Here is a 14,184-nt window from a genome sequence, read left to right as displayed (position 1 = left end):
TAGTTTGCATAGAAAAGTTCTTCCTAAAATAATTAGCTAGGGTTGTAATCATCCAAACTATTTTTTAAAGTGTTCAGTAATACGTTAAATGATAAAAATGACGCCACTTACTCTATATTACACTCTTTCAGAAATGAATTCATACCGTACGTTCCCGTAGATACGAGATGATTCTTCCAGAAAGAAATTTTTAAATATCATTCACAAAGAGTAACCGGCCCTTAACCTCAAGCTCATTCCAAATAATCCTCGAATAATTTGTCTCCATTCAAATTGAAAGACAAACTCAGTCCTTTATTGACATCTAACAATGTGTATAACTGCCCCAGAGGTAGTCAGGGGGATCTTTGTGGGATGTACTGAAGGACGCTAGTATAAGTCCATAACTGTACCATGATTGGACTTGCAAGCTGTGGTTTTTGCAGCAAAAACTGATATGTTAAGAAGAGCATTGGATTTTGATCCCCAAGAGTTCCATTTTTGTACAAACAGTGAGACAGTACTCAGATTTAATGAGAAGTCAAGATTTTATGTCCCTATAGGCAACGGGGTTGGTAAAATCCTGCAACTTACTAAATTACCTCAACGAATATCATGTACCAGGAAAGGATAATGCAGCATATATGTTATCCAGAGGTAAAAGGACAGATATGTAAACTGGAATGAATAGGATGGTGGTCCTAAAATTTCTCAAGAACTATAAAAATGAATAGAAGATCGACCATGTTGATCCTTAATTATCCTGTGATGGCCCTAAAATGAAATTTACGATGCTTAAAACTAGTGAGTTTTCATATGTCATTACCGTAGAAAATCATCCATTTAAAAAATTACAACCCTATTATTATAGTGGATATCGTATGAGGACTGCTGTAGCTTGGTTGCTAAAATTGAAGAATCTGTTGAGAAGTAAAAGTCCCTTTGCTGATAATTGTGCATTATAAAGTATGTAAAAAGTCAGGCGTATATCCATGAAGCTGAAAATCTTATAGATGGCAGGCCTGTTAGCAGAGAAGCACAGTGAAGATAAGGATGGTGTCCTGTATGGAGGAGGAAGATTAATCCAAGCTGTTGTTCGTGAGAATAGTATACATCCTATTGTGATTTCCCCATGAGCATCATATGTCGATATTAATCGTTAGAGAATATCGCAATAGAACCCATTGTGGCACAGAATGGGTGGTAAGTGATTTGAGACAAAAATACTGGATCACCAAAGCGCACTAAATTGTCAAACAGGTAGCTCATAACTGTAGCAATGTAAGAAATTGCTTTCCTCTGGAAGGTTTCAGAAAATGTTAGATTTACTAGTGGAACTTATGGAAGCTTAGAGACCAATGTTTTACTTATGTGGGTTTAGATGTATTTGGTCCTTTTTTTGACCAAGGATGGAAGAGCAAATGTTAAGAATTACTGATGTATTTTTACATGCTTAAATACTAGAGTAGCTCATTTAGAAGTACTTCGCAGGTATGGTTACAGATACTGTAGTTTCATCAGTGCTTTTAGACGGTTATTTCCAGGCGAGGAATGCCATGGAAATTATGGTCTGATAATGGCACTAATTTTGTAGGTTCAAAATTAGAATTATCCAGATGTCTACAAGATGAGCTTGTACCTAAATACTGGATGCAAAGCTATGTTGAATAACATTTCAGTCTGCCTTATGCTTCACACATGGGTGGTATACTGGAAAGAGTGATCAGACATGTTAGAAAGGTGTTTGCTGCAATCTCTAACTTGAACATCCGTTTGACGGATGAAATCTTTCAAACATTACTTTGTGAGTCTCTGTCAGTTTTGAACAGTAGATTTATTGATGTCAGTGATCCGAAGCCTCTGACCATAACCGTCTGTATTACTGCGCGAATCGCTCTCCTTGCCTCCTAGATTGTTTAGCGATGTGGATCTTTACACACGTCGATGGAGATGTGTAGAGCAACTTACTAATGAATTTTGGCACAGGTGGTTGAGGGAGTATTTACCTACGATACAAGAAAGAATAAAATGGACTGATTTGTCACGTAATTTTAGTATTGGCGATTTAGTATTAATTTCAGTAGAAAATACATCCAGAGATGTATGGCCAGCGGGTCTTGTTACTGAGGTGTATCAAAATAGAGATGGTAATGTGAGGTCTGTTAAAGTTAAATCTAAAGCTACCGAGGTAGTTACAATAATCACTGAGCTTGTATTTCTTGAAGGTTCAGCTGATAGATGTTGATTTCTTATTAATGTTTATCTTTGTATTTAGTGTAATTTTATGTCCTGTTTTAGATCTTGAGACCCAAAAGGTGGGGAGTTTTGCAGCTGTAAATGAATTATGCATATGTTTAAAAAACATATATATCTTTAGCCATATACGAAACTGTTTAAGAGTCAGGCTATATAGATTTGGGTTAGAAATGTTGTCAAGTATGTTTTGTACGTGGGTGTGCCTTAGCTCTTATCTTTTGGTTATGTCTGTGTTCAGTTGTAAATCCAACACTATCTTTTTAGGACCGTTTACTTACAGTTGTCAAAGTCGGTTATTTTTTTCATTCGTGAATTAGTGATAGTTGCTATTGGAAAGAGATTTATAATGTTGTCAAAGCATTTGCTTATTAATTTAAAGGTTTACCAATCAACAAAAAGTTTTATTTTGGAACGTGTGTGTATACAATATTATACATAAGTTTTATTTTTTTATGTGTTTGTTTAATATGTTCGATAGATTGTCTGTGATTTTCATTTATTATTTTGTTACCTTTCTTGACTTGAAGTTATAAATTTTTCAGGAGACTAAATTAATTGTTAGTGTTATAGATCTGATGTTGTGTTAATGTTACGTATTTGTTTTGTATAAATATATCAGATTCACCAACCAGTATGTGTATAAATAAAGCCAGAAGTTTTCATTTCAAAAACACGATCCAGCACATTATATATATTATATATATATATATATATATATATATATATATATATATATATATATATATATATATATATATATATATATATATATATGTATATATATATATCTTTTACTGTTGAATCACTATGTAGGGAGACAGTTGCTCTTCCTGAAAGACCTTCATTATTGTGTCGTTTATTTGTTTACCCGGTCGCTGCGTGATTTGCGATACGTCGGGGTGGCTCATACACAGAATTTTGAAACGGAGTTCTTTGTGTTCAGTTTAGCACAAGAACATCCATTCACTGACTGGGATTTTAAGATACTGTCTTTTAGTTCAGACACACTGACCCTCATAATTTCAGAGTTGTTTTTCATTAAGATAATGAAACCAGAACTGAATAACGACTTGTCCGTTATACAATTAGCAATTATATCATTTGCCTGTGGAAGGTAAACGAGTCAACCACCAATTTACTTTTTATTCGCTAGTTTTAGTTTGCATTTTCTCTTCTTTTATATTTGAATGTTTGTATTTTTAGTTTTTATTTTCTATACTTTTAATTTTTTATTATCTATTTTCATCAAAAGTTGCTCTTGCTCTTTCGGTACTTACGTGTCCCTGTTTATTGGTTTTACCTATTTTGTTAAGTTTTAGTAAGACAAGTAATTTTATTGTATTGTTAACGATTTTTGTTTTGTCAGTAATATTAGCCTGATGATGAGGTTATATTACCTCAAAAGCTTGCAAAATAAAATTTGCTACCTGACCTTGAGGTGTTATTCTTCATCAAGATAACATTTCCAAGTAGCCGTCCTATTACTTAGAATATATATATATATATATATATAACACCTATATATATATATATATATATATATATATATATATATATATATATATATATATATATATATATAAAGCACACACACACAATGCAGTTATATCCATATGCTTATCCAAGAAAAGTGTTGGCGCAAGAATCTCAGAATAGTTACCCATGCGATATAAGTATAGATGGTTTTCTTTGGTGTGCACCCGTTTTCTTTTTTTCTTTCTCTTTCTCAGGGAGACTTCGGTATAGCTTTCAGCTAGGCATTTAAAAATATATTTGCTAAGTATGCAAGGTTTAACAAATTAATGGAATTGATAAGATGATCATGCGTCGTGTTAAACTTTTTTGTTTAACAGAAACTAATGAAAATGCACGAATATTAACTTTCAGTGGAATTATAAGAATGGATGTTAAAGCGATAACGTGAGGTTTAATGATGCTCAACAACAATAATGATAGCCTAGAAATAGAAAAGAAAATAAAGTAAAGATAAAGCTTATAATGTATGTTAACTTATAGATGACATAGGGCCATTACAAAGACAACAGTAGATGCACAGCAGTAAGACAATGTAAAATTAATGAGGAATCGGATTGAAAAAGAAGTCGTAATGATATTAAAACTTGGACATATCTGGTCATGGTGTAGTCGGTGGGGTATGAGGCTGAACTGAAGTAAAAGGAAAACACTTGATTAGCAGATCTCGTACAGATTTCCCACCCCATCCCCACCTCCATTCGAGGTGTAACTTTTGACTCACATCTAACTTTCGAGAAAAATCAAATGAAAGGTTCAGCAAATGCCGCTCGAAAGTTAGGTATTATTCACAAGGCCTCCTATATTTATAACAGTGATAAAATCAGTGTAACCTGTTTTAGGACATTTGTGCTTCCTTTACTAGAATACTGTTCTCCGCGTGATGTATGCTTCTGCCAGAGATTATCTCTTTCAGATAGAGTGGTTCGTGGTGGTAGGTTTCTGTTTCCTAATATTAGCAGTTATGACTTGGTTTATCGATGCATGGTCTCTTGTTTGTAAATATTTCATAAATTGTATTTTAACAGAGATCTTTCACATTCACATTTGATCCCTGAGCCCCTTTTCCTGCTGAGAGCAACGAGATTCGCTAAACAGCAGCACCAATATGGGGTAAATGTGCCTCGCTGTCTAGCTTCTCAGTTCCAGAAGTCCTTTATTCCCTACACCTTTGGACTGTGGAACAGCCTCCCTGAGGATGTGCAATTGGAACTTCAGAAGTTCAAACGAAGGTGCACTGCATTACTACCCTAATGCAATTCTCCTTGCATTTTAATCGTTTACTTTCATTTGTATTTATTTATATATACATTTATTTATCTGTTTGTTAATTTATCTGTTTTTCTAATAAGTGGTATCCTCTTTCTGTATTTCCGTTTACCCTCCATTACTTCTTTCAAAGGAACAACATATTCTTTGGAAGTTTGATCTCAAGTTAGTGGTCCCTGAGTGCTTGTTCCGTATGAATAGGGTTCATCTTCTGAATAATAATAATAATAATAATAATAATAATAATAATAATAATAATAATAATAATAATAATAATAATAATAATAATAATAATAATAATAATAATAATAATCGTAATAATAATAATAATAAGGGACATGTAGGTTTTAATGATACCAGAACCTAAGTAGAAATAGGGAAATGATCATAGAATAAATTAACGTTTATGGAGTTGTTTCACCAATCTGGAATTATAGGTGTACAGGAGTCTACATTTGAGATATTAAGGTACAAAAAAGTGTAAATGATTATGTGCCAGTCAAGGAGAATATGTTTCAAAACTAGAAGAAAAATCTATCGTCGACATCTCTAATCATAATCTGATAACCATGTGATTTGGGTATAAGTCAGAAAAGAGAAAAAACTTTAACAAAGGAAAGTGGAAGAAGTAACGCACTACAAATGAGATGAAGCGGCTTTGCTTATATTGTAAGGTTAGAAGAAATCCAAAAAAGTAGGCACTGAGAAAGAATGGCAGGAATGTCTTTCAAAATGAAAGAAGCTACAAAGGAGAAGCTACTAAAATCAGACAAGAGAAAGGTGCTGGAGCAGATTAAAGGAACTACCCTTCTTGATCGATGAAATAAGAAGAGAGGTCAAAGAAAGAAACGAAATAAAAATAAAATGGAAAGGTTGTAGAAAAAATTTGACCTAAAGAAGAAAGAAGTGCAAGAAGTATTAAAGAAGAAAATGCCATTTATGGAAAAAAGAAGTAAAAATGGAAAAAATGGCTGAAGTAAGGAGTAGACACAAATTTATAAGGTGACTAATCGTCTTCATAATAAATAAGAGAACAGACTAACTGAGGAAAAAAAAGAAGAATGAGTCAAATACTGGAGAACCTATGTAGCAAACCCCAAAATAGAATATATGAAATGTGGAACTTAGAAAAAAAGATAGATCACGGGAGATATTAAGTAGAATTGGATGATTCAATACAAAAAGATAATGTAGCATAACAGAAATATTCAAAGAACATTATAATTAATTTATGAAACAAAAGGAAATTAATGACACCAATTTAAAAACAATTAATTATCCAAGATAAAATTGAGAACTGCCTGAGAAAGCAACAAGCTCAGTTGGCCTGAAACCCCAATTATACAAAGTGTTAATGAAGAGTAAAACTTGTTTAGAGACTTTGCTACCAAAACGAAGTATAAGAAAACCAGAAGAGGTGCAAAACAAAGATAATTTAAGAGAAAAAGAAAGACCAGTGTCAAAAAATCTTAAGACCAGTTGCATTTAAATATATTAGGTAAAGCATTTATGGGGTTAATCAAAGAGTTATATTAAACACTGTAGCTGCATCAGCAGATTTTATTTTGCGCATTGCTCTTTTGTATTTTATTACTTCTTATCGACGGCACAGTGGATAAGGTAAGCGGTCACCGATATTCATGGTTTTTGTTGGTGAGAAATATTCGGAAGTCAGGAATATTTTCGTTTATACAAAACCTCACAGTTAAAATATTGATACGGGTCGGTGGAGAAAACGTAGATCAACCTTGGCAAGCCTGGAAGGGCCAAGTTCAGAGGGTGGAAGTGATCGTCTTCAAAATGAATGTAGAGTTCCCTAATTAGAATATGGCGTCAACGTGTGTACCTTTCTCGTAGGGTTATGGTCCTCTCCTAACAATTGTTTCATGGTGCAATTGCGAGGTTTATCTCCTGTTACACCTCTCTCAATTTCCTTTACAACGCTGAATGACCTCAAGGTCCCAGCACTTGGCCTTTGGCCTAAATTTTATATTCCATTCCATTCCACTCCATTCAGTGATGAGAACATCTAGAAGGGAGCTGTCCATCAGTGTTTTACTCAAGTATAGTGTAGGATGCTATGCTGTTGGAAGACTTCCTAGAGGCCATTCTGTATCATGGGCATCCACGGCACAGACAAAGTGAACTTAGCTAGATGGGAGAATAAAAAGATTCGTTTCTTAAGATCCCCATTTAGAAAGTCGCAAAGAGGACTTCTAGAGGAGAACCCATGGCAATGCTGTTTTTGCGATGTACTGTATGCGTACCCTCTATGGTTGGTAAGAGGGCCCTCTTCGTACAGATTTCCAATAGGAAATGAAGAGTCTGTTCTGGGATGTTCAGGGTGGGGTGAACAGGTCCCTGTAGATACAGTCTATCTTTAGGTTAAAAAATCTCGTTTATAGGGACATACGCAAATAAAGATTTAGTGTACAGGAAAGCAATAAGGTTTCCTGTGGAGAGTTCTTAATAGTTTCAAGGAGTGCAGCCACACTGTGTACTGTAGGCATTATTTGAGGTCCTTTGTAGCGCCCTTCTTGCCCCTAGCTGCAAACCCTTTCATTCCTTTTACTGTACCTTCGTTCATGTTCTCTTCCTTCCATGTTACTTTCCACTCTCTCCTAACAATTGCTACACCTTTAAAACCTTCTTTACTCTCAATTTCCCTTTCAGTGCTGAATGACCTCAGAAGTCCCAGGGCTTGGCTTTGGGCCTAAATTTTAAATTCCAATTCCAGTTCAAGGAATGCAAGAGATGATTTGAGCCTCTGTTGATTGGATATGTAGGACGTTAATCGTTTTGTCTGGGTGGAAGTCATCTGATAATTGGGCGTAGAGGGTTACTGATTTTATGGGTTATGTTTCCAGAGACGTAACCGAGTCTGAAGTCTCCCGTGATGGTCGGGGGGGAAGTATCGCCCCTGACAGCATAGCAGCCTCAGTGACGCGGGTAGCTTCTCTCTTGATCTCCTTGGTCAGGTTACGAGTTAAGCTCTGGAATTTTATCTCATCGCTCGTTATGTCATCCAACTTTGGATGGTAATCAGTGATTTTAATGAGAATGAATGCTGCCGTTTTGGCACTCATCCTGATGGTGACGCCAAGGTTTTCTCTCGGCTCCTTGGCAGCAGACTTAAGGCGACAATTGATCTTGCGCCTGAAGTCCCCTCTCCCATTAAGCATCTACTAAAAGCAGGGAATAGATGGCGTCATTGGAAGTAATGATGCCTTTCTGCTCAAGGATGGGACATGAAAAGTGTTTTAAGTTTTCCACTTTTGATGAATAATAAAGTACGTTATAGTCACTGACATTCATGTTTCTAGTTTCAATTCCACTCTCAAAACTTGGCATTTTTGGAAGCAAATATTCATAACCTTTATGAAACAAAAACCTCTGTTACTCAAGTGTCCAGTCATCAACGTGTTTGCTGCTTTTTGAACTAGAGTATTGTGTGATATTCACAAGAGAAGAATAAAGAAACACGTTGCTGTATTGTATCCATTATAGGCAGTATTATGTGCAAGCATCGTTTCCAGTAAGACTGTGAGACGTCGAATTTTTCTTACTAGGCTTTGTTGCACCCAGTATTAATTTTTTATTATTTGCAGCATCGTTTCCAGTAAGACTGAATGAGACGTCGCAATTTTCTTGGTATACCGACTGTCAGAATACAGATTTTCCTCCATAGTTGGCAAAACTGCGTTTACTGGAGTTTTGGTCAGTTCTGAAAAAGTCAATTTTTAATTTTGTATTTTCATTTGCCGGGGAAGGATAAGTATCTTTACTTGCGATGGAAATAAACCTCAAAATCATTCAAATCACATCATAATACAACAGAAAACCTATATTTTATGTTGAAAGCAATTAATGTCCATAAGCAATATAATTCTTCTTATTTCTCTGATTTTTTTCATTTCTGAATCCGTTCCAGTATTACATTTACGCAAAGATTTATTTTTTGTATCACATTTATTAATGTTTTTTCTTTTTTTCATACAATAACTTGATCAATAAGGAATTAATTTTAAATTTCATCGTATGTTTGTGACATACATTTATTACCAAAACCTTTCTAGAGAGTTAATAGTTTATTTAAGGTAGATAGGTCATACTAGGATAAGTATCTTAACTTTAAGAGAAATTATTTTCTTTCTCCCAAAGTATATCATGATAGCCAGCGTTTATTTCTTTTAGCTCCGCTACCAATGCTTTCTTTTTAATTGAATAGTTTGTCCTTCAAATTTTTTTATACGTAAAGTACCAAATTTTACTCTTTTGACCCCGTATAATGCCTACTCGTATAATTACGATTGCTCTTAAAATGAAACATCACCAAAGAATGGTGAAGTCTCCCTTAGGTATGTACTCGTTTTCTATGTAGTTGTATGAAAGAAAACGACTTTTCGAACTTCCTGTATCTGAATGAGTAACTAATGTATGTGGTTTAATCAACATTATTTTGTGTAATATGAATTTAATCATGGAACATGCTGTTGTTTACAGTTTGAAACGTGAGAGAAAAGGGGTATATATCTTTATTGCACTACAGGAGTCGTTCTTGAACTGGAATTTACACCCCCCCCTCTCTCTCTCTCTCTCTCTCTCTCTCTCTCTCTCTCTCTCTCTCTCTCTCTCTCAAGTTAAGTATACCTTAGTTTTACCAGACCACTGAGCTGATTAACAGCTCTCCTAGGGCTGGCCCGAAGGATTAGACTTATTTTACGTGTTAAGAACCAATTGGTTACTTAGCAACGGACCTACCAACTTATTGTGGAATCCGAACCACATTATAGCGAGAATTAATTTCTATCACCAGTAATAAATTCCTCTAACTCTTCATCAGCCGGCCGGGGAATCGAGCTCCGGCCTAGCGCGTGCCAGTCCACAGCTCTTCCGACTCACCCAACGAAGAGCTCTCTCTCTCTCTCTCTCTCTCTCTCTCTCTCTTTCTATATATATATATATATATATATATATATATATATACTTTTAAACATTTATTACTCATTTTACTATAGTCTGGCTACAAAAGGTTAAGACTCAAAGGTGATTAGCACTTCTGCCACATTTTCGTAATGCCATTCAAACTTTAAAGGAAAGGGGGATAATTTTGCAGATTCGGCATTTTTTTTTTTTTTTAGCGGCTCTTCCATTTCCTGGTGTATGGAAAGTGAAGTGACCGCCGGTAGCATTAAGAAGGGATTTTTTCGTAGTGTTCAATAACAAATTTAATTAAAGATATGTATGTACCTCCCTATCTAGCTATCTATTTATCAATATACATATGCATATGCACACACACACACACACACACACATATATATATATATATATATATATATATATATATATATATATATATATATTTATATGTATATACACATACACATACCTTGTTTATGTATACGTACTTAAATAAATATATATGCATGCATACACATGCATACATTAGTTTAAAACGAAGTCTCTTGTAAACAAATAGCAGGACAGTATGCTCGAATATATATGTCCATTCTCAGGATTAACCTTAGCCTCGAGGCTAATCCTGAAAGTGTACCTTTTTGGATTAGGATTAAATACCTCCTTGGGCAAGATGTAAAACATGTCAATGCTGCTGATTACAGGGTTGAGTATTACATGGAGAAGAAATTGGCTTCAAGTCTTAGAAGGACTTCGAAGCTCTCTTCCATGAAGCTCAGATTAGGGGAGGAATAGTTAATATTAAGACTTAAAAGATTTTTGATAAAATAAGATATATTTAAATTTTTCATATCTGTCTGCTGTAGCCAGCACTAAAACAATAGAATGGGCAGTATGTGTCCGAAAGTTAGGTATGTGATACAAGATTTTGTGGAAAATCGCTCCTCCTGAAAGTACGAACATAAGTGTAAAGCAGTCAATGAATAACATATTTAGATTGTTATGACTCATAAATGACAAAAAATTTCGAGAGAACACTTGAGAATGGGGCGAGATTATCAATACTGTGACGTAAGGTGCTAATGGTACGTCAAGTCCTGAGAGGTCCAATCTTGTCTGTGTAATAATTAAATCATCCTTCTTTCATGCACGTTAAAGATTGCATTTTGAAGAACTTATGTTTTTGTGATGGCATGGGGGTGTTATTAATAGTGATTACTACCTCCTTCCTGTTTTTTATTTTAATTTTTATTGGAATTAAACCGGGCTTCCAATGTTATGGTTATCACATCATTGTATAGATATCTTTTTTAGAATTAAAATTTTCTCTCTCTCTCTCTCTCTCTCTCTCTCTCTCTCTCTCTCTCTCTCTCTCTCTCTCTCTCTCTCTCTCTCTTCAAGCTGGGGTTTGTTTCCGTTTTTGTACATTCATTTATTTTTCCATAGGGATAAACTACATAAAGGTTGCTTATAAGTTTCATACCCACTTATAGGTATGTACTTGAAACTAATTGAAAAAATGGAACACTGTATATATATACAATATATATATATATATATATATATATATATATATATATATATATATATATATACTATATATATATATATATATATATATATATATATAGATAGATAGAACCAGACAACAGCGAAGAAAGGCTTGGTATTAAAGAAGTAAATGTAAATAATATAGTTTTGTTTGTAGTAAAAACACCGAGGAGATAGGAATTAAAAATTGATGAACATAATGTGACATCAGATATGAAGTGGAGTAAAAGTAGCTCACTGTAATCCAAGAAGTATAGCTTTCATGAAAAAATTTAGTTACATACGGATCCTTAAAAATGCTTGTACAAAGTATATAATCGCATGACTGAAAACTACTCCAACTACTATTATTTGCTGAAAGATTACATGGTTTAGTCAAGTCAACCACATTATGAGTAAATCCTCATGTATAGGGCCATTCCTGTTGGCTACATGTTAACCTATTAAAAAAGAATTGGATATAAATTTAGCATCTTGACGTACATAAGGATAAGGAATATGTAGAAGGTCAAGTAAAATATACCACTGAAATAAGAAAAGCATGTAGGAGCACGGGCAAAATGAAGCCAAGATGAAATCAAGATATTGGAATATGAACTTCTGAACCCTTGGCACTCGGGCTATTCAGGAAGTTGCACCAAGAACTACAAAGATCTGAAAACAACAATATTTATGAGCAAATTCGAACATCTGTTCATAAACAGTCTTGACACGGAAGAAAATAGTTATTCAGGAAAACTATAATGTAACTGAGAAGTAAGCAGGACTGGCCGAATAAACCGAATGAGTGTTGCAAGGAGGTCCACGAAAAATAAAACCGGAGATGCTGACGATGTTTGTTCAAAGAAAGAAAGGAAATTTAAAAAAATGGATGGGGTAGATAGGAAGACATTTAATAAAGATGTGGGGAAAAGGGTTAACGTTTTTGAATATTATTGAAGCAGATTGTGCTGAGATGATGTATATTATGAAAGCTTAAGCAAAAATAGATCGAAGGGGATGTAATGTAAGCGTTTGTATTTGCTGCTTTTGAAAAAAAAATTGTTTGAGAATTGAATCTCCTTTTATGCATATACTTTCTTTTTTAAGGCAATTAGTAAGGGTGGAGATTTTCTAAAAATGTTACTTTAGTTGAAGCGTGTGACAAGTTAAATCAAACCGTTAAGGATGTTTAGGCCTGTAAATGTTAATTTTTTTAGTTTTCTGAAAAAGAAAACTATTGAAATGGCTTTTTGTCTGTCCGTCCGCCGTCAGATCTTAAAAACTACTGAGGCTAGAGGGCTGCAAATTGGTATGTTGATCATCCACCCTTCAGTCATCAAACATACCAAATTGCAGCCCTATAGCCTCAGTATTTTTTATTTTATTTAAGGTTAAAGCATGATCGTGCGTCTGTCACCGCTATAGGTGCCAACCCAGGCCACCATCGGGCTGGGGCTGAAATTTTCATGGGTGGCGGCTGAGAGTTTCATATAACATTATATCTTAGAAATCAGAAAACGATTGCGCCGAAGAAACTTCGGCCCATTTTTAACTTGGTTTTTATAGAAATCCATAAGGAAAAGACGTTGGTGAGAATTTTAGAAACATTTCAACTATTGAAATGAAAATTAAGTCAGTGGCAAGTTTTGTGATGATAATACTCTTAAGCAGATATCTGCAGCGATGGCAGGTGTGGCTAATGAATAATCATTGGGGAAAAAAGGCTCTTGAAAAGTTTCATGGTAGGTTTCAAGTAGAGCACTGTTCTAAGTTCTTTTTAGTGGCTTGTGTTTTTTCTTCTTGCCATTCAGAAGGAGCTTTCTCTTTTCACTAGCAGTGGAAGTAAATCTTTTGAATAGTATGGCTTTTCTGTACCTTTGATTATATGCATAGCGGCATTACTCCATAAATCAAGCTCAGCATAGTGTGTTAATTGACTTCTCTCTTTGAGTATACATATCTTGGAAATCAGAAAACGAGATACACGTACTATTAGTAAATGTCAGGAGAAGGCGAAGCTAGAGGTGTGCAGACTATTCATGGAAGTGTTTGTAGTATACAGCCAAATAACTGTAAAGCAATTTACAAGTAATATCTATAATTTTGTATCGACTTTCTCTCAGTATCTCTGGGAAGGCGTTGCCAGTTGTGTACAGTATATCATGGTCAAGTAGATGGCGGTAACAAGGAACCAGGAAGTTCCCCAAGCTGTTGTCCACATGGAAATCTGTTGAGCACAGACTTTCTTACAGTGCCTCTGCGGTATTTCCCCGGTGTTTACAGTTTGTCAGTGAATTAGCGGTAATATAACCAAGAAGCTGTCGAAAGCAAGGTAGAAAAGTAGAGCATAATGACTTCCTCATCGTATCTTTGTGGAGGCTTTCCCCGATTTGTACAACTTGGTCACTGAAGCAGTGGTAGCAAATAACCGAGGAGCTTTCGAAAGCAATATCCAAAGAGATATCGGTTTTGCAGAGGCATTCAGTGCTCTCGTTAAAGTGAAAGCATTCAGTCACGAAGCTCTGGACTAAAGTCCAATATCCAAAGGTTATAATACAGAGTTTGAACAAAATTGTTATAAAACCATTGCCTCCTAGAGGAACTGATAATTTTGTATTGCAAGTCCTGTCCTTTTGTCAGACATTTGCGTTTGAATATTATAGTTCAGTTGGAAACGTTGTTAATTTTAAGAGC

The sequence above is a fragment of the Macrobrachium rosenbergii genome, chromosome 51 (assembly GCF_040412425.1).
Source record: "Macrobrachium rosenbergii isolate ZJJX-2024 chromosome 51, ASM4041242v1, whole genome shotgun sequence".
Taxonomy (NCBI): Eukaryota; Metazoa; Arthropoda; class Malacostraca; order Decapoda; family Palaemonidae; genus Macrobrachium; species Macrobrachium rosenbergii.
The sequence above is the reverse complement of the archived record's forward strand: the minus strand, read 5'-3'. Positions refer to the sequence as shown.